This window comes from Dendropsophus ebraccatus, chromosome 7, assembly GCF_027789765.1.
Source record: "Dendropsophus ebraccatus isolate aDenEbr1 chromosome 7, aDenEbr1.pat, whole genome shotgun sequence".
Classification (NCBI taxonomy): domain Eukaryota; kingdom Metazoa; phylum Chordata; class Amphibia; order Anura; family Hylidae; genus Dendropsophus; species Dendropsophus ebraccatus.
This window is the reverse complement of record NC_091460.1, coordinates 105,793,753-105,816,169: the sequence shown is the minus strand read 5'-3', so window position 1 is coordinate 105,816,169 and position 22,417 is coordinate 105,793,753.

Below are 22,417 nucleotides of genomic sequence, written 5' to 3'. Positions count from 1 at the left end.
TTTTATTCTTTTTCTTTGTACTTGTTATGGTATAAAAAGATACATAGATGATAGATAGATAGATAGATAGATAGATAGGAGATAGACAGATGATAGATAGATAGATAGATAGATAGATAGATAGATAGATAGATAGATAGATAGGAGATAGATAGCTAAGGGCCCTTTTACACTGAAAGTTTATCTGACAGATTATCTGCCAAAGATTTGAAGCCAAAACCTGGAATGGATTTGAAAAGAGGAGAAATCTCAGGCTTTCCTTTATTACCTGATCTCTGTTTATAGTCCATTCCTGGCTTTGGCTTCAAATCTTTGGCAGATAATCTGTCAGATAATCTTTCCGTGTAAAAGGGCCCTAATAGATAGATAGATAGATAGATAGATAGATAGATAGAAGAGAGATAGATAGATAGATAGATATATTGTATTATAGTATTACCACGTCTCTAAAGACCTAAAGTCAGTAAAAAAAAAAGGTAACTGTTAAGATTCCTGGTTTCGTTCATCTAACATCCCAAATGCAGGTTTTAAAAAATGCCGTATGTACCCAAAATCAACTTATCCCATAAAAGAGGCCCTCATATAACTCCCAAGATTGAAAGATAAGTTATACCAAATTTTTTTTGTGTGTTTTTAGTCTATAAAAGTTATTTAATGCCGTAATTTGCATAAACAGGACATATTTTGGCACCAAAATACAGGCTGCCCAAAAAAATGTCCACTACATGGCCAACTAAAGACACAGCCAAACACTGCATCGAATGTACTGAAAACACAGGTAGCATTGCAGAGCAGGCAACATGGGATCTGGCAGCAGTGGGGAACAGGACAAATGGAAATAGGTACTCCGCACTGAGTTGCAGTTAAAGTAATTTTTACTGTATTTGCATAGTTGGTAAAGCAGATATAAAATAACGTTTCGGTCTTTACGACCTTCATCAGACTCATCATGAATAGGATATAAAACAGTGAGGAGTCCTTGTGGAACAGCTTCAGTGCTGGGAGTTGGAAGTCTTGGTATAGGCACAGACTGATAAGTCCTGGTATCAGTAGGAGAGCTGTGCTAGCTTTCAGTGTGATGGCGGCAGGAGCCTTGCGTCTCCCAGTCCAGGCAAGGCTCCTGCCGCCATCACGCTGAAAGCTAGCACAGCCCTTCTACTGATACCAGAAGTACCTATTTCCATGTATACCTGGGCTTGACCCTTCTCCGGCACCACTGCTACTAGTACCTGGATCCACAACACAGAACAGGATAAGTGAGTATACGTTACCGACATGTCCCCCACAACCTCAGCAGCATAGCCAAGTATTCATTTTTCCTAGATCACTTCTTTAACTTTTACAACAAAACAGATTTAAAACAGACAGAACAGATGCAGAACATTATCTGCAGTGCTGCTTTAAAGGAAAACTTCAGAGAAAAAAAATGCTTTTAAATCATATGGTGTAAGAAAGTTATACAGATATGTAAATGAAAAAAAAACTAAAATCTTCCAGTACTTATCAGCTGCTGTATGCCCTGCATGAATTGGTGTATTCTTTCCATTCTGACACAGTGCTCTCTACTACCACCTCTGCCCATGTCAGGAACTGTTCAGAGCAGTAGCAACTCCCCATAGAAAACCTCTCCTGCCTTGGACAGTTCCTGACATGGACAGAGGTGGCAGCAGAGAGCACTGTGTCATAATGGAAAGAATATACCACTTCCTGCAAGACATACAGCAGCTGATAAGTACTGGAAGAGTAGATATTTTTTTCAATAGATGTAATCATTATAACTTTCTGACACCAGTTCTGAGAGTGTCCCTATATGTTGTTCACTGATTACTGTCCCTCACAGAGACCTGCTACCTCTACAATGACTGCTGAAGCTAAGGCTTTTACAGTGGCTCTGACATCACTGCTATACTGCCTCTTGACTGGCTGGATGTGCTGTTTTCAAGGCATTATGGGCATGTGTTCCTTCCCCTTCTTCGTTCTGCCTTGTCATTTTAGAAGGTTAACGCCAAACATTTAGCAAAATTCAGATTAATCCAGGGTTGTACAGGTTCGGTTGGCTTATCTCTACTACTTTCTATGTTTATATGATATACAATGTGGGCTCATTATGTTTAACAATATATTATCATAAACGTTCAGGGGAAATTTATATAACAATTTATATAATTGTTCAAAGGAAATACCCATATACAGTGCTCAAGCAGAAGAATTCTTAGAAAGGCTCTAGTTTTTCTTAGCAGTAAAAGGATCATCGCTGCACTAGCTGTTTCTAAGCCCGACCCAAATTAATCTTCAGTAAGCAGCTATACATAAGGAAAATTATAGCTTAGTCCTTGGTAATCATTTCTTCACAGTCAGCGAGGCTGTAATTACATTGCCGCTCTTTAATTTTATGTTCCATTTGATTCTTCATTTAATGTAAATGTTTGGTTTGCTTTTAAGTTAAAACATCAATAATTATAAGAAGTGTGTGGGTGAGTACTCCTTCTTAAAGGAATACTACCATGAAAATAAGGGATAGTAATCTAGTAAATTCTTACCTTAGAAACATATTGCATTGCTGCCTTATGAATAGGCACGTTGCCATACTAGGTGTAAATTTAACAGATTAGAAAAATATAGCTGTTTAAAAAAAAAAAAGGTCCATTGCCAAGTCTGGTGTAGCAGCTCAGCCCAATTCACCCAAACTTTTCTGCATTTTGATGCAGCCCTCGCTCAACTATCATCGGGCCGTGGAATAGGCCCAGTAAACGAGCGGCAATCTAGCAGATCGCCGCTCGTTTACACCGTTGATCGGGCCCTCCTCGGCCCGTGGAATAGTACCCTAAGTCTTCACCCTTTATACCACTCTAGCATGCAGAAATAGGACTTCTGCTGCTGAAGGACACCAGGTACCTCCACATGTATTGGTCCTGGTATGGGTAACGACTAGAAATGAGCACAACTCAAGTATGCTCGAGTCCGAACGTTCGGCATTTGATTAATGGTGGCTGAGGAAATTGGATCCACCCGCAAGACATGGATACAGCCTTAGGCCATGTTGACGTAAAAGACCGGCCGTTCCATGACCTGACCGGGTCACGAAACAGCTGTTCTCTGGAAAGATCATCCCGGACGGTCCTGCGATCTTTCACGCCGCAGAGTTCTGATGCGGGCGCATCCGTGCGTGCCCGCATCAGAAATCTCCACTGCACGCTATGTCGCTTCATATTGTGCACTCACATGGTTTTCTATGGCCGCTATTCACTGAATAGCGACTGCAGAAAACTGACATGTCAGTTCTTTGCAGCGCCGAGAGGGACAGAAGGCTGGGCAACGTATCTATTCGTAAAAAGTATGTCCGTTGTTGCCGATTGCAGCAATGGCTCTACTTTTACGAAAAGATACGTTGTGTGAACATGGCCGTAGACCGTAGGCTGTATCTATGTTTGACTGGCCGTGCTCACTTAGAGATGAACGCCTCTTAGTGAAACCGGACTGACCTGCGCCTGCCATATAGGCTCAGAAATCTACACCTGCTCCTGACCAATTGTAGATTTCTGCCATGATTTTCGCCTGTGTCCTCCCACGCCAGATTTACCATGATTTTAGCCTGCTCGCTGGTGTAAATAATGACAGGCGCAGGTGTAGATTTCTGCACCCGTACCCTAAGCGCAGGTCAATTGGGGACGGGGCCTATTTTAAGACCAGTGTATGAGTATGCCGGTCTTCATAAATGTCCCCCCATATGTTGCTAACACAATAGTCAGCATGCCTAGCCATCAACGCCAGAATCAGACTAATACCAGGGATGAGGCAGCAGTATAGTCAACCAGGCCGCCCAGATGTCGATCCGGATTGGCAACGGGAGAGGATCAGGCAGTCAAGTGTAGTCCCAGAAGCACACATGGGTCAGGATACATGGAGTAGCAGACACAGGAATAATACCTTTGCTCAGAATCACAGCGGAAACAGATGAAATGGGTGGAACAGCCTTAAATAAATGGCACACAACCTAGTGGACCAGGGTGGAACTGCAGCTGCAGCCTAAAGCTCTAAGCACATAACTGGAGAAACAAGCTGGTAGGCCCCTTCTGCCATGAACAGCATAGACCATAGGAGAAGAAGAACCAGGATAGGACTACAATTTATGAAAAGCATGGAATAATGGCGTAACATCATAAAGTTACCTTTCTTGTAACTTGATCCTTGTGATAGTTACAGGACTGCTGAGAGCTGATTTTTCAGAATGGAAGACAGTTTAGAAGGAAGCATTTTTGTCTGACAAGATATCTTACAAACCTTATATTGATTTGTACTATTGATCTGGGATACAAACTTCTGATAAAGGAATTTTCACCCCAGAGCCCTGCACCACACTTCCTGGGTAGTGATGGGCATAAGACATGCGCATTTGCCAATCAGCATCGGAGGTGGAACGCAATTGCAGGCACTGATTTACTGTTGGGTATGTCTTATTCGACGACTAACCAGCACCTTTACAAAGGCATGGCTGGCAGCGGGTTCAAGACATCCATACTTGGGATGGAGAACCCCTTTAAGGCCAAAATAAATTGGCCTGGTCGTGAAGAAGTTATCTTCACTTGTTATTGTTCTGAACTGCTGTTTTTTTATGTTTGCATTTGCTCGTGTACATGTTCTCCCATGTCCATGTTTCCTTTACATTTTTACTGGAAATTTACACATAGTAACTCTAACATATCACTAATGCAAGTATTTTACGTTCTAGTGCTGTTAGATTATCAGAAAGCAGATTTTTTTTTTTTTCTAAAACATTCATTTTGGATAATTGCTGTAAAAGCAAATCCGATCCTGCATAGATTTTGACATAGAGCTTTGTGATGGAGGGAATAGTTATTTTACAGCAAATCCAGTATGGTCTACAAGAGAGCCTGTATAAGTAGAAATGCATATGTATGTCTCAGCAAGAGGCAAAAGCTTAGCGATGATAGATAGAGAGGATTCATTTCCATATAAATCCTAACCCCCTGCAGCGATGTCCATTAGCATTCTAATTGGCTATAATCACAAGTAAATACTCCATTTACAGTGGAGACGAATGGCCCCCTAAGGTTGTCATTTACGAGATAAACAATACAGATTAGGGTTTTCCAAGGAAGTCCTTTGTTGGATTTCAAAAGAAAAGCTGAGAAAGTCAGGTTGCTGCTGTGTAGTAAAATGACAGGTTAGGATGGAAAAAAATTATAGAAAAGTCAAAGAGGTTGTTACTTATTATATGATAAGTACTGCACAGTATGCATGGTCTCTTCCATAGGACATAATAGTCCCATGGCTCCCACCAAGAAGGACTGGGCTATTGGATTATTACCAAAGGTAACCTGCTGTGAAAAAATTGCGAAGGGGAGCATGTTCCATTGTAAAAAAAATGTGTGCTGAATATAATAGTCTGTCTGAATGGCGACCGATTTCAGGCTTGGTTTTTACCAACAGTTGCAAATGGACAATGAAACTTAGTTTGTTTTCTGCTAATCAGAGATTAGTTTATAGCGTACTTGTCGCAAACATTTTTTTTTTTTACGGTCAAACTGTGCTCCATGCTGCCTCTGTGCTGATATTTGGTCTTTTCTCTGGTCAAAAAAAGACCAAACACAGGAAGTCCCAGTTCTTAGCGCACTTATACAAGACACTAACACTAACTATATTAACTTTTTCTAATTGTATTATCAGCTCTGCATGCTTACCAGGAAACAAAGCTCTTTAATATGCTCTTTGTTATAATGTCACAGTGTGGTTACAGAGGATTTGGAGCACTGTGATAGGAGAGCTGACCATACAATGTGAGCACCCCCAGGATTCTCCTCTTGTGAATGTGGATGTGCAGCTAGTGGCCAGATGTATAATGTTAATTTAAACATAGAAAACTTTTGAAAAACATTTTCAAGACAGTGCCTCTTCAAATGAGTAAAAAGACTCAACACTTATGGGGCCATTTGGGGTGACACTGCTTGTTCTGGCATTTAGAAGTATTGGTGTGTGTAAATGTGGGCTTCTCTGGGCAGGAAGATGTTTTTTATTGCCTTGGGGTGCAGTGAAGACAAAAAAGATGGTATGCTTCTTTGCTTTGATCCCCCCCAGTATAGCTTACTGTCTAGAGGCAGGAATGGGGAACCTGCAGCCCTTCAGCCGTTGCACAACTACAACTCCCTTCATTAATGGAGAGTCAAAACTAAAGCTTTGGCTGTCAAGGCTCAATGGATATTGTAGTTTTGCAACAGCTGTAGGGCTACATGTGAGAGCCGCAGTTGTAAGGGAGCACAAGATGGACTGCTTACTAATGTGGACACTTGCTTATAGCAATCAGCAGAATACAGGTGAAGGCGAACAACCTAGAGGAGATATCAGCAATACATGATAGGAATTGTAGTTTGTACCCACATGAGCTACTCACAGCAACACCTAAAGCCCCTATTACATGGGGCGACTGTGTTGAAAGACAAACGACTACAACGATCTGCTGAAATCGTTCATGTCGGCTGATCGTTGTCTTCTATTACACAGGACGATTATCATCCGTAACGGCCGATATTGGACCTTAAGGTGCCTATACTGTATACATCTTGAATATCTGTCGGTAAACAATTGTTCAGGCGACAGTTATCTCTCTCCCCATACACATAAACGATCGGCATGTGTGGAGGGAAGAGCTTATCCGCAGCCAGACAGCTCTGGCAGCAACTTACCTCTTTGAGAACAAAGGGGTTGGGCAATTAAATTTCACTTGGGATGAACCTAAGGGTCCTATTCCACGGGCCGAGGAGGGCACGATAAACGATGTAAACGAGTGGCGATCTGCTAGATCGCCGCTCGTTTACTGGGCCTATTCCACGGCCCGATGATCGTTGACCGAGGGCTGCAAGGACATAGTTACCGATGTCCTTGCAGCCCTTGCAGCATCATATATTACCTGTCAGGTCTTCTTCTCTGCGCTGTCTTCATCCCCGGGTCCCGCAGCGCAGAGAAGAAGACCTGACAGGTAATGTATGATGCTGCGCTTCTGAAATCGTCGGTCGCCAGCCGCGCACCGCTATTCAACCGTAGCGATGCGCGGTGGGGGAACGATGATTTTAGGTCTGGCCCTAAATGAACGATCAGCCGATGACACGATCATCGGCTGATCGTTCTCTTTATTTCACCGAACGATAATCGGCCGAATCGGGCCAAATGGGGCCGATTCGGCCAATTATCGTTACTGTGGAATAGGGCCCTTACACTTTATACTGACGACCAAATCTCTTGCCATTGGCGGGAATAACGTGGTGTCAGAGAGCTGTACCATCCTGCACCTGATGCTCCCCCTTTTGATATGAAATGTTGATCGGACAGCCCCAGTGCTCCAATCTTAGATGCTTTGTGCATTATATACTATCCAAGGGGCTAGATGCTAAAAATCAGAAATCTAAACCAATGGATTTATGTGGTACCCTATTCTTGTCATTGACAATACTGGAAGGCTTGACAGACAGATTTAAAGTAAATGAGATCTACCAGGGATTCTAAACAGTTCTGTATTGCTGTAATGGTTCGGTTACAGACAGAAGCCGTATTGTAATAATATAAAGAGAGTTTTAATAAATACGTTATTCAAGCAAGGCTTGTAATGCATATAAAGCTGTATGCTGAATAAGCTATTACGGACAAAGGACAGGCTTATTTAAGAAGGATGTCTCTTTGGTGATTACTTACTCCATGGGATCTAGGTCTTTCCCGAATGTAGCATATAATGAAGGCCGCTCGCTGGGAGGCCCTATCCTTAGGAATGTGGCACATTCATACTATTATTCCACTGACATCTCAGCTACCACCTACTTGGGCAAGTGATTGATTGTGATTTCAGCTGAGGGGGGGTGGTGTCACAGTCAGATGGACAATTGGTAAATGTACCTCTTGTGAAGCTGATACTTTTAATACTTTTTGTTAGGCAGCCACTAGTTGGGATAATACGTCTTAGTTTTCATTCCTTTGTGAAGAGCGGCACTTAGTAAAATTATGACAGTGTTACCAGCCCATGACTGGAGGCTCTTCACCTCTTTCTTGCATTTGACCAGGGCCACTTTTTTTTCTTTTCAAGTAAACTATCTATGGCTTTTCCCAGATATTTCCTTACTATTCTCCTGCTCGGCCCTCTTGTCCTGTGTTTTTTCCACTATTACTGCTCTTTAGCTCCTTAATGACCAAGCAATTTTCTTCGTTTTTTTCATTGTCCCTTTCCAGGTAACATAACCTTTTCATTTTTTAGTTGAAATGCCTATATGAGGGCTTGTTTTTTGCTGGACAAGTTATACTTTCTATTTGCACCATCTTTAGGTATATATGATTTTTTAATTGCATTCTTTTCCTTTTGGTGTAGTTTTTTCATTTTTAATTTTGTAGGGTCTGACAGTGTTGGGCCTTCCTATGTCTGGATCATAAGACGCAGGCACTTTTAAGCAAGATGTTTTCATGCTAAAAAGTGAGTCTTATAAAACAAAGAATACAATGCAATTTATAGTTCATTAGTTCATAGTCTATTATGGATGTGGCGATACCAAATGTGTATGCTTTTATTGCTTATGTTTTTGTAGCTGTTCTTTTTTTTTGGGGGGGGGGGGGATTTTCTTATATTTAATATAATAAAATTATATTTTCCAAAACTTAAAGTGACACTGTCACCCCCTTTGTGCATTCTGAAATCTCTACACAGGTGTAAAGGGTAAATTTAGCGGTTTATATACCTTATTTTATATCATACGTCATGGTGCTTGTTCAAGTAAAAAGTGTCCTTTTATCAACTGCAGATTATGTTAAGTAGGTGGGGCCTCGCGGCATTAGCGCTACATAGCCCCGCCCACAATGCCACAGCTGGCCCCGCCCCTCACCAGCCATTGGAACAGGCTGACCTAAAGGTCTAGGCCCCACCCCCTTTTGGTCGACCCACCAATGGCCGCCAACGATGGCATTGTGGGCGGGGCTAAGTGGCGCTAAAGCCGCGAGGCCCCGCCCACTGAACACAATCTTCAGATCATAAAAGATCACTTTTTACTTGAACAAGCACCATGACGTATGATATAAAATAAGGTGTGAAAACCGCTAAATTTACCCTTTACACCTGTGTAGAGATGTCAGAATGCACAAAAGGCGGTGACAGTTTCACTTAAAATTTTTACTTTTTGTAAGTCTTACAAAGGTACTTTGAAATGCAATCTTCCAATCACTAATATAACACACTGCACTACGGGTATAGTATATATTATCCTGTGTATGTAACATTAATAGGCGACCTAACCGGCCTAGCTGGAGGCAAAAACGAGTAGGCAGAAATACATGCCATGGGGCTTTTATTTTGTCCTCTGCTGCAAATAGAAAATAATCTGCACCCCAGCGATTGTATCACCCCAATGCTGATAGGTTGACAAAAACCCAGAAACCACTTAAAAGTCACAATCACAATGTGACCACAGCATCCAAGGGGTTAACTTTACAAGGATTGAAGGTTTCTCATAGTTAGAACAGTAAGGGTGGTATTACACGGGCCGATGGGGGCCAGATAATACCTGTAAACAAGAAGCGATCTGCTAGATCGTCGCTCGTTTACTGGACCTATTACACGGCCCGATAATCGTTAAACAAGGGCTGCAGGGACATCATTACCTATCCACGTTCCAGGGCTGCTGCTGCGGTCTTCTTCTCCACGGGTCCCGCGCACTCTAACTTCAGAGCCAATCACAGGCCGGGACCACCGCGTGGATAGGTAATGTATATCGTCAGTCGCCAGGCGCACACCGCTTTTACACGTAGCGGTGCGCGGTCGGCGCTTGACGAAAATAGGTCCAAACCTATATCAACAATCAGCCGATGATCAGTGTTGTCGGCTGATCGTTGTATTTATTACGTGGAGCGATTATCGTTCGTGTAATAGTACCCTGTCATGCAACATCCAAGTTCTAGGCTGCTTGCCCCGCCGACAAGAGACATATTGTGATCATTAAAGGGGTTCGCCACTTAATAGTAAAATTGCTCACTGTACAGTAGAATAGAGAAGAAATCAGAAAATAACTTGTAGAGGCTAGTAAATTTCATTATAAGCTTTCGAGAGTCTAGCTCCCTTTGTTAGACATGATGTTATACAAAACTGAAAAAATCCCAGACTTATATACACACTGGACAGAGCTCATTAAAGGATTTTAGGAAACTTTAAAAATAACAAAATGCAATATACACAGGGTCTGCTATTTACAACCGGTCAATAAACTAAAGCTGGTGAGGCGTGACAAGAGGATAGTAAGCTCTGGCTGCTATCTGAATGTTGTCAGATTATTGGCCTAATAGCAATCAATGGTCTTCATAGCCAGAACAGGGCACACATAGGCCAACATGAAGCTGGCATGTTGCAAAGTTTTAAATTTGAGCATTAGTTTATATTCCCATTCCTTTCTTTCTCTTTGTGTCTCAAAATGTCCCATTAAGACCGTAATCCACACGTCTTTAACCCTTAGAGGACCGGGCCAATTAAAATTTTTGTGTTTTCGTTTTTTCCCCCTTGTGCTTAAAAGGCCTTAGCACTTGCATTTTTTCACCTAGAAACCCATATGAGCCAATATTTTTTGCGCCACTAATTGGACTTTGCAATGACAGACTAAATTTTTTCATAACGTACACTGCGAAACCAGAAAGAAATTCAATGTGTGGTGAAATTGAAAAAGAAAACGCATTTCTTTTATTTATTTATTTATTTATTTATTTATTTTCGTTTTTACGCTGCTCGCCCTGGGGTAGAACTGACTTGTTATATATGTTCCTCAAGTCGTTACGATTACAACGATATGTAACATGTATAACTTATGTGATGACTTGTAAAAAATTCAAACTATTGTTAACAAATATATGGTCCTTAAAATCGCTCCATTCCCAGGCTTATAACGCTTTTATCCTTGTGTCTATGGGGCTCTGTGAGGTGTTATTTTTTGCGCTACAATGTGTTCTTTCTATCGGTACCTTGATTGCACTATGATCTCTCATTGAGATCTATGCTGTATAGTTATGCAGCATAGATCAATGAGATAGGCACTGGATTGCTTCCGGCTGCTGCAGTCGGAAGCAATCGAGTGCCAAGCTGGGATCAGCGCCATTACGGCACAGACCCCTGCCGGTAAAGGATGTGTGGATCGCTCCTCTGGGAGCGGCCCAGCTCTGAACACCCGTAGGCGTCCCTGGACGTACGGGTATGCCCAGGGTCGTCTAGGGGTTAACTGTATGTCCCTCTCCAGAGAAATGTGCAGCCACAGGGAGATCTGTCCGGCCGTTGTTAATATTAAAGCGGTGTGAGTTCATTCGTTGACTGAGTCTCTGCCCTGTTTCCCACACATAGAGGCTTTTGTTGGACATCGCACACATGATCAGATACAACACATTGGAATATCTGCAAGAAAATGTTCCCTTGATTATGTGTACCTCCTGTGTGGAACTGGTACACTGTCAGAGATGTGGATGTGTGGGCAGGTCTTGCACCTGTTTTGTAGGCAGGGTGACGTGCCATTATCTGTTGGGGACTTCAGAGCACTGCGGACAAATCATTGGGCATGGTCACATGTTCCTCTATCTTATAGACAGAAACACCACTGAGCAGGACAGTACAGCCTTGAGGAGGGGAGTCTGATTTTAGCTCTAAGGGGTACACACGGAGCTGCTGTCAGTATATACAGTGAGTACAGTTACTAATACTGTACACTGAGCAATTTTACTACAAAGTGTCCGACCCCTTTAAAGGGTTAGCCCAGTAACATAACCTGGACTTGGTTATACCTGTATACCTCCACAGCCTTGATAACGATTCTAGAGGTGATAAATAAATTTATCCAGAGAATTTACATTTACAGGATCAGAGAAGCCCTTGATTATGGTTTAAATGTTCAAGAAAGCTATCAAACATAGTAAAGGGGTTGTCCCATCTCCCCCTTTTTCAGGTTCCGCTTTCTCCTCCAGGTCCGCACAGGGGGACCATGGAGGGAGCAAGGACGGGAAGCAGAGGTGCCAAGCTGAATCAGTGTCTCCTGCCGACATTACAAATTACACAATCACAACAAGTTCTGGAGATATGTGAGATTTCAGAAGAAGAAGAAATAAAAGTAGTAAAGGCTAAAACTGCTATTACATGGGCCGATGTTGAGGAGCAAGCGAGCACCGATCTGTCTGATTAGTGAAAATTAACTGATGGAAAAACTCAAAGACTTAACCAGATGTATGCTAGGACTAATCAGAGCATTTCATTACTAGTGATGAAGAAACATCCCCATGTTCGGTTCAGATTCTGAACACAAACTTAAAAAAAAATATTGTGATCGGTTTGGTTCGTGTTCGCCGAACATTCACAAACAAATGACGAATATACAGTAGAATCGTACTTTTCAGTGCATACATATTATCAGGTGCAAAGCGGTAAAATACGTAATAGCGAAGCAATTACGAGGTGTGTAGCATTAGCGTATCTTTTTTTCTCCCGTGCGTATATACTCAATGACGTGCATACATGTATCACGCAATACACGCAAGGAATGCTAGGCCGCAGCGTAGTCAGCTCAGCAAGTCAAGATGTCCCTCTGAGCCTCCCCTTTTGGCCTCGGAGAACTCAAACACATTGTGAAGATAATGGACAGGATGGACTATGATGGTCACTAGAGGGTTAAGAGTTGAATCCTTATAGTGCTAAAACGCTGGGTTCTGTCACCCTCCTTACACTGACAAGCCCTACTCAGTCAGCTCTCCCTCCCTATACTAACTACCACTGTGAATATAGCTGCCTAGCTAAATTCAGATGCTGTCCCTGCTCGTTTTACTTTCCCTACTGAACAACACAAGAATCAGGAAAGACTGTGAGGAAATTCGCCTCAGCGTCACGTTTTTATAGCATGTACATAATGTATGTAGTGAGGCTTATCGTGCAGCCAATCGCAGTAATGCCAGTAGTGAACATGGCTACTACATTACCTGATGTGCCCTTCCTGCCCCACACGTTTATTGGCTCCTTCAAATTGGTGGGAGGAAACTTACGCAGTTGGGTACATCGTGAGATAAACGTTTGCATGTTAGAAAATGAGCGTTATAAGTTGTATAAATTGTTCGTGATCGGCGAACAATTAGCGTCATGTTCATACGAACATACTGTACGACATGTTCGCTCATCACTATTCATTACCATGCCATTCTTTTCCAGTTCTTTTTCCTGACACCGTTCAGTTGACCACATTCTGATCACTTTCTGTTTTATACCAAACTTTAATGATAGTTTTAGAATCTCTGTTCCTAATCTTAACATAATTGTCTGCTTGTCTGGCACAATGAAACCAGTGGTCATAAAGTCAGACTGGCCCGTCTAACATGTAATTGGCAAGTTTATCACCGCTTTTTATTACTTCCGAAACAAAGAATTTTTCCTGATGCTGTCTGGGTGTACAGGATATTGGCAGCTATATGGCCAAATTAATTCTACTTGTTCATTTCCTTTTAACTAAATTATATTTTATGTATTAAAGCAATTATCCCATATACTACGATTCTGGCCTTTATGGAGAAATAACATGGGTATATTGTACATTTTATTGAAAAATAATTATGTAGCCTTGAACGAAAGGGGGAAGTGGTGCAGCTCACAGGTCTACATGCAAATGACTGAGGTTAAAATATAGTCTGCCCCTACCTATAGTGGCATATGAGTACCAAGAAGTGTTAGCAAAAATTATTATATAGTCCATTCATTGTTGCTGATTGATACAAGGTTGCTACCTTGTGGCGCACAAACTGCCACAACTACGTGACTGCATCTGAACTACTCTAACCAGCAAACTCTGTGGCACATAGCTGCCTATTATATCTATAGCTACTCTGCCTATTGCTGTTCGGACATCCCCCACAGACTTAACCCGCAGTGCTGGTATCCAAATATTAATTTATATTATTTTCCCGCCAGGGCCCGGCGGCATTATAAGTGATTTTATATATTCTAATTAAAACGGCATTTTATATTGTTATTTTATTATGTTTCAATACTATATCACAGTGATTTTCAACCAGCGTGCCGTGGCACACTAGTGTGCCGCGACACATGGTCGGGTGTGCCGCGGGGAAAGTTCCCCAAACTATGGTGCCCCTGTGAAACAGGAGAAAACAATGGGAAAGAGAAACCTGGGGATGGGGGAGAAACAGGGGAGAGAAGCAGGGGGGGAGAGATGTTTGGTGGAGAGAAGCAGGGGGGAGAGAAGTATGGTGGAGAGAAGCATGGGGGAGAGAAGTATGGTGGAGAGAAGCATGGGGGAGAGAAGCACAGGAGAGAAGCACGGGGGAGAGAAGTATGGTGGAGAGAAGCATGGGGGAGAGAAGCACAGGAGAGAAGCATGGGGGAGAGAAGTATGGTGGAGAGAAGCATGGGGGAGAGAAGCACAGGAGAGAAGTATGGTGGAGAGAAGTATGGTGGAGAGAAGCACAGGAGAGAAGCATGGGGGAGAGAAGCACAGGAGAAGCAGGGGGGAGAAGTATGGTGGAGAGAAGCACAGGAGAGAAGCACAGGAGAGAAGCACAGTGGGGAGAAGAAAACAGGCCCAGGTTTCCCACTGAGTGAGTATAAATACATTTAGAATCTATATTATTAACTATACGTATAATATGTACTGTTTTAGTGCCATTTTGGTTGGTGGTGTGCCCTGGGATTTTTTAAGTATAAGAAGTGTGCCGCGGCTCAAAAAAGGTTGAAAATCACTGCTATATCACATAGGGCTGCTGTGACTTAGAGGACTATATAATAATTTTTGTTAACAATTATGTAGCCTTAGTTATGTATTCATAATGAAAAATACTTCTCTAGAAATCTGAAAACAATATGGGGATGACAAATAATCTTCATCACATCAGTCATACAAACACATTGGACTGGAAAGAGTTTTATAACAATATAACTGAACATTTATTATTGAGATTACTCAAACTTTTTTTTTTTTTTTCTTTTGCTGGTTGCAGGTGTGAGACTCAAACCTGGAAACACACCATAGACATGAAATAATAACTGGCCTCTGATTGCTATCTCCCCTTAAAGTGTACCTATTATTTTTTTTAAAATTCTGACAGGTCATAGCCACATATCAGAAGTTTGCATTGGTTGGGGTCCAGGTGCTGAGACCACTGTCGATCACTAGAATGAAGGAACAGACACGCTCAGCAGCGAGCACTCTATCCCTTCTTCTCTGCTATAAATTTTGAGCAAACTGCGTTAAAATGGGAGCCTAAGGAGCTTTCGTTATACGAAATTGCCAAATGTTCCATAGATTCCCATTATAATTCCAGAGATTGCTCATATTAGCAGTTACAGCAGAGACGAAGGGGCAAAGTGTGCGCTGCTGAGCACATCTACGCCTTCATTCCAGCGATCAGCGAGGGTCTCAGCTACCGGACCCTGACTGATGCAAACTTTTTTTAAGTTTTTTTAAATTCAGTTGACTGAGCATGTATGTAATTTCTACTGTGGCAACAGAGGATATGTAGCTATCAAGCATCCCTGTTTACGACTCTCTCTAATTCAGGACAAAGTCCTACCTGTCCACTTTTTTTTTCTAGATGGAAAATATCAAGGGGTGGTATGTCTCTTTTAGTTTTTCAAAATATCAATTAGAGATGAGTGAATATCCAGTATTAACAAAGCAAAGTACTTTGTTAGCTCGGTGGTCGGCTTATAAGCCAGCTGCCTTTGAACTCCATGCGGCTCCGAGTGCCTGAAGAAACTGATCCTGGGAAACGTCCTCCAGTTTACCAGGAATGGATCAAGCTTTTCCAGGCGACAGAAGAGGAGCGGCACGGAATTCAAAGGCAGCTGGCTGATAAGCCGACTACCAAGCTAACAAAGTACTTTGCTTCATTAATACTGGAAATCTCTAGTAGAAATATTATACACACACTAACACACACAATACTGGACGACCAGGGTGCAACAAAATGCTTTTTTCCCCCTTTCGAAGGTATACTTCCAAGATAAGTAGAGAGAGAAAGTGAGCACCAGTGAGGCCTTATCTGCTTCCCGGACATCCCCTTTAAACCAGCCTTTTAGACACTAAAGTAGTAAAGGTGTATTTTTCCATATCACAGTATATAACACACACTCAGGGCCGCTTTAACCAGAGGGCACATGGTGCACGTGCACCGGGCCCACTGGTTAAAGGGGCCCCCCCGAGCAGGCCGGCCGTTGCTATGTGCGACCAATGCGGTCGCACAGGGCTCCAGCCACCAGCCTGTCAGGGGGGAGCGCCATGGATGGGTAATCTACTTACCCCTCCATGGCGCCCCCTGCAGGGCCCCCCCGTCCGCTGCTCCCCCCGTCCGCTGCTGCTGCGGCGCTTCAGCGCTGCAGCAGCAGCGACACTGACAGAGAGAGAGCCATTGGCTCCCTCCCTGTCAGTCACTCTTGTGGCCGCACTTCCTGCGGTCACTAGAGGCCGCACTCTCCCTCTAGCACCCGACGTCACTGGAGCGTCGGCGCGAGGGTAAGAGGAGTGCAGCCTCTTGTGACCGCAGGAAGTGCGGCCACAGGAGGGAAGAGAAGAGGAACGCGTGGACCTAGGTGAGTAACAGTGTTTGTTTTTTTCAATGTTATATAGCAGCTATATACTATTGGGGAGCACAGGGGGCTATATACTATGGGGGAGAACAGGGGGCTATATACTATTGGGGAGCACAGGGGGCTATATACTATGGGGGAGCACAGGGGGCTATATACTATTGGGGAGCACAGGGGGCTATATACTATTGGGGAGCACAGGGGGCTATATACTATGGGGGAGCACAGGGGGCTATATACTATGGGGGAGAACGGGGGCTATATACTATTGGGGAGCACAGGGGGCTATATACTATGGGGAAGAACGGGGGCTATATACTATTGGGGAGCACAGGGGGGCTATATACTATGGGGGAGAACGGGGGCTATATACTATTGGGGAGCACAGGGGGCTATATACTATGGGGGAGCACAGGGGGCTATATACTATGGGGGAGCACAGGGGGCTATATACTATGGGGGAGCACAGGGGAGCTATATACTATGGGGGAGCACAGGGGGCTATATACTATGGGGGAGCACAGGGGAGCTATATACTATTGGGGAGCACAGGGGAGCTATATACTATTGGGAAGCACAGGGGGCTATATACTATTGGGGAGCACAGGGGAGCTATATACTATGGGGGAGCACAGGGGAGCTATAAACTATGGGGAGCACAGGGGAGCTATATACTATGGGGGAGCACAGGGGGCTATATACTATGGGGGAGCACAGGGGGCTATATACTATGGGGGAGCACAGGGGAGCTATATACTATGGGGGAGCACCAGGGGCTATATACAATGGGGGAGCACAGGGGAGCTATATACTATGGGGGAGCACAGGGGAGCTATATACTATGGGGGAGCACAGGGGGCTATATACTATGGGGGAGCACAGGGGAGCTATATACTATGGGGGAGCACAGGGGGTTATATACTATTGGGGAGCACAGGTTAGCTATATACTATTGGGGAGCACAGGTTAGCTATATACTATTGGGGAGCACAGGGGAGCTATATACTATTGGGGAGCACAGGGGTCTATATACTATGGGGGAGAGCACAGGGGGCTATATATTATGGAGAGCACAGGGGGGCTATTTACTATTGGGGAGAGCACAGGGGGGCTATATACTATTGAGGGGGAGCACAGGGGGGCTATATACTATTGGGGGAGAGCACAGGGGGGCTATATACTATTGTGGGAGAGCACAGGGGGGCTATATACTATTGGGGGAGAGCACAGGGGGCTATATACTATTGTGGGAGAGCACAGGGGGATATATACTATTGTGGGAGAGCACAGGGGGGCTATATACTATTGTGGGAGAGCACAGGGGGGCTATATACTATTGTGGGAGAGCACAGGGGGGCTATATACTATTGTGGGAGAGCACAGGGGGGCTATATACTATTGTGGGAGAGCATAGGGGGGCTATATACTATGGGGAGCACAGGGGGCTATATACTATTGTGGGAGAGCACAGGGGGGCTATATACTACTGGGGAGAGTGCACAGGGGGGGCTATATACTAATGGGGGAGCGCACAGGAGGGCTGTATATAACTGGAGGAGCACATGAGGGTCTATATACTACAGGGACACCTTAAAACTATGGAGGCACAGAGGGGTGTAACTATGTAGGAGTACAGAGGGGTGTAACTACTGTATAGGGGTACAAGGGACCTAACTACTGTATGTGTTGGAGCCTAAAATATTTGTCTGGCAGATTCTGGAGAGAAGATTCACAGCCAGGAGAAGACTTCAAGGTGGCCCAGGCTGGATGGGGAGAAAAAGAAAAGGTGACACTCTGATCAGAGAAGACGCCCCCGGTGAGTCACTGGATGTAACTGCACTCTGTTATAGGGTTGTAGTGTTAGGGGTCATGGTGTGGCGGTATTATGTAATGGTATCATTGGTGATATCTTTCTGTTTTGTTTAGTGCAGTTTTTATGTAATATGTAATCACTGAATGGTGGAAATAGTGTTATAAGGTAACTACTGTATGTATTGGGGCTCTTGATACAGTGTGGGGGCAAATTCAGTACATTATACAATGTGCAGAAAGGTAAGGGAGGGCCCACTCTTGAGGGCTGTGCACTGGGCCCACCAATGTATTAAAACGGCCCTGCACACACTCACAACCAAACATAGAGAAAAGTTACCAGATGCAGAAAGGAGAAAAACATTCCCTTTAAATACTGTTATTTGGACTATCTGGGTAAAGTATAAGATTCTGGGGAATGTAGTATCCACTATTTACTGTATTTGGGAGAGGAATGGCATTACCCTATACCCTATAAAAGTGTTATCTTTGGCACCATCTGCTACTATTTATCCTGGAAACGTAGGTGTATATGTAAATAAGTCTTTGCTACGTATGTCAATGCTTTGCTATTTCTCTTTTCTCTGTTTGTGTATATAGCCTTCTAAAGCCTTTGGCTGCACCTACTACTTCTACTAATACTTTTCTGATAATTACTATAAACAAGGGAAATGCTACTTCCTGCAAGCTTCAGTCTCAAGTAGGATAATATAACCGTAAGTCTACTACTTAAGGGGACTTAAGGGGAACAAGAAGAGAATTTTTGCCAGAAGCAATGCTGGAACCTGAAGAGACAGTTGCATTTCCATAGACATCCTATTGTCTACCAACATCATTAGTTGCTGCTGATAACATAGTTTCCTGTGGCTGCACTTACAATGCCGTTCCAAAAACACTGGTTTAATAATGATTTTTTTACTTTACATAGTTTGAATTATAAAATGCTACACCTACTGTATAATGCATATCTATGCCCAAAATTATCACAAATTTACTACCAAAAGTAGAAAAATATGAAAATTTTTATTAAATACTATCACAACAAACAACAGAAAACAAGACTTGGGAAGGCAGGAGGCCATGTTACTGGGACAGATCCAGCCTACTGTATAATGCATATCTATGCCCAAAATTATCACAAATTTACTACCAAAAGTAGAAAAATATGAAAATTTTTATTAAATACTATCACAACAAACAACAGAAAACAAGACTTGGGAAGGCAGGAGGCCATGTTACTGGGACAGATCCAGCCTGGAAACGTAGATGTATATGTAGATGTATATGTAAAGTGCTAGTGTATCATTACAGGTATCAGTATGCAGAACAAATCATAGACCATATTGTTTATATAGATGCACAAAAGCTAGTATAGTGATATCAAACCTGGTGTCCCAGAATAATGGCCCCCAGCTCACACTCCAACACTGTTTCGCTCCTGCTTCCATTTCCCTGACGAAGCAGGGATGCATTCAGATACTTCTGGGGGAGGGGGTGGAACAATATGTAAGGGGGACAGAAAGCTTATTAAAAAAATTTACAAAGTTAAGTAACTTTGTTCTAATTGCCGGTAAAAAACAAACAAAATGGAGTTGTCATTTAAGCCCAGTATTTAAATTTGTGCCTCCATTCATCTCCTCCCTCAACCTACCATCTTACCCGTGCTCTACGTTCTTCTAATAATCTTACACCGACATCTTCCATAATCAGAACATCTCACCTCCAAGACTTCTCTTGTGCTGCACCAGTTCAGAATGCCCAGATCCAAAAACATTAGACTCATTCCCAACACTCACAGTTTCAAGCATGCCCTCAAGACTCATCTCTTCAGGCAAGCTTATAACATTGCCTAAATTTTGTTTCCCCCTAACCTTCTACTGTATATTTCCACCAGTTTCATGCACTTTTTACCTGTACTCAGAGGTCGACAGGTGCAGTTGATAGACACTTTCTAATTCTATGCACAATGGCTGGACCATCTGCAAATGACGCTCCTAATGCATCTTGTGTTTCCCTCAGTCCTTCTAGCCTATAAGCTCTTGCAAGCAGGTCTGTAACACATATCTAACAAAAAAGAGCCTATGCTTACCTGTCCCCGCTCCCCGTTAGTTCTTCTACGGGTCTCCAGTGTCCCCCCAATCGCAGCCACCTCCACTTCCTGACTGTGACAAGAGTGACAGCCCATTCAGCCAATCACTGACCATGCTGCTGACCTGTCTCAGTCAGTCAGTGATTGGCTGAGCGGGCTGTCACTCTCATCTCGGACTGAGCGGGGAACACCTGGAAAGCACGGACAGGCAAGTGGTAATAAGTGAACTTGCTTAATCACAATAAAACAGCGAAAGACCTGTTCTTAGTTAGATCTTTTAGTGCAGTTCATTTAAGGTTCGTTTTGGACTAACCCAAACTTTGTTTAAATTTTGGCAAACCTGCTGAACCGAATGTTTGAAAAGTTTGCTCATCTCTAGTTATGTCCAGTTTCATGACTTCCTGCCCTTAGCCTAACATTTCAAGTGCTTTTTGGCCATAAAAAATTTCTATTGAATATTATTATCTGAGTTTTAACGTTAAAGGAGAAGTCCGGTGAAGATTTTCATTTAAGTATTGTGTTGCCCCACAAGAGTTATACAAATTACCAATATACACTTATTACGGGAAATGCTTATAAAGTGATTCTTTCCCTGCACTTACTACTGCATCAAGGCTTCACTTCCTGGATAAAACGGTGATGTCACAACTCGACTCCCAGAGCTGTGCGGGCTGTGGCTGTTGGAGAGGATGATGGCAGGGGGACACTGAGGGATACAGGGCACCACAAGAGGGACACTGAACATCCCTCTGCCATCATCCTCTCCAGCAGCCACAGCCCACACAGCTCTGGGAGTTGGGATGTGACATCACTATTTTATCCAGGAAGTGAAGCCTTGATGCAGTAGTAAGTGCAGGGAAAGTCACTTTATAAGCATTTCCCGTAATAAGTGTATATTGGTAATTTGTATAACTTTTGAGGGGCAATGCAATACTGTAATAAAAAAAAAATTGCTGGACTTCTCCTTTAAGTTTCTATGGCTGCCAGGCCATCATGAAATTAAGATTAGAGTATACATTAAACAGTTCTATAAAGGATTTGTTTTATTTGTTATATAAGAGTTTGGATATTTGTATTCAGTTTTACATAGTACATTGTGTACTGTTTATATTCAGAAACAAGTGGAGTCAATGGCATTGGGCCATTGATGAGATATGTTCTGTTTCTTTTAGAAGGTCATGGGAGTACTCTCTTTTGAAAATGGAAACCTTGGGAAATACACTGGTTGGTAAGGATTTAGGATCAACAATCCTGGATACAAGGACGGTTGTGTCCTGAAAATAAAATCAGCTGTATAGTTAAACTTATTTTACCCCTTTACAGCAGTGGTCTTATGAAAGTGTTTTCAATGTCCCTTTTATTTAGATCCCATAAGTGCTTCCAAAGAAATGAAAGTAAAAGATCGCTTGCAGCTAACTTTGCATTATGTAAGTAACAAAGCTTCTCTTCTCTTCTAAACACTAAAGGATGCGCTCAAAATGTTTGTAGCAATCAATGTGGAAAAATGTGCACAAAACTCTGAACTAAAGATTTCTGAAGAATTTTCCAGAAGCTTCTAATGACATAAGTAGTAAACTAACAAAATAAGATTTTCATGACTGTTATATAAGGTAGGCATATACTGTAGGTAGAAATTTAACAAGCATGAAAAGGCCTGCTTAAAATAAAGTTAGACATAGAAATAATTTAGTAAGTTTTCAAGATGACTCATTTATAATTACTATAGTATGAAACAGAATAACAAGTAATGAAATAAATCTATAAAAATACAATTTTAAATTTAATACCTTATATAATAAAATGTATATCAATGGTAGAATAAAATATACTTAAAATCAGGATATCTTAAAGCGAATGTACCAGCAGGTACATTGCTTCAAGACTTTAACATCAATAGACTGTGTCGGCATGGGGATGCTCTAGCCGCA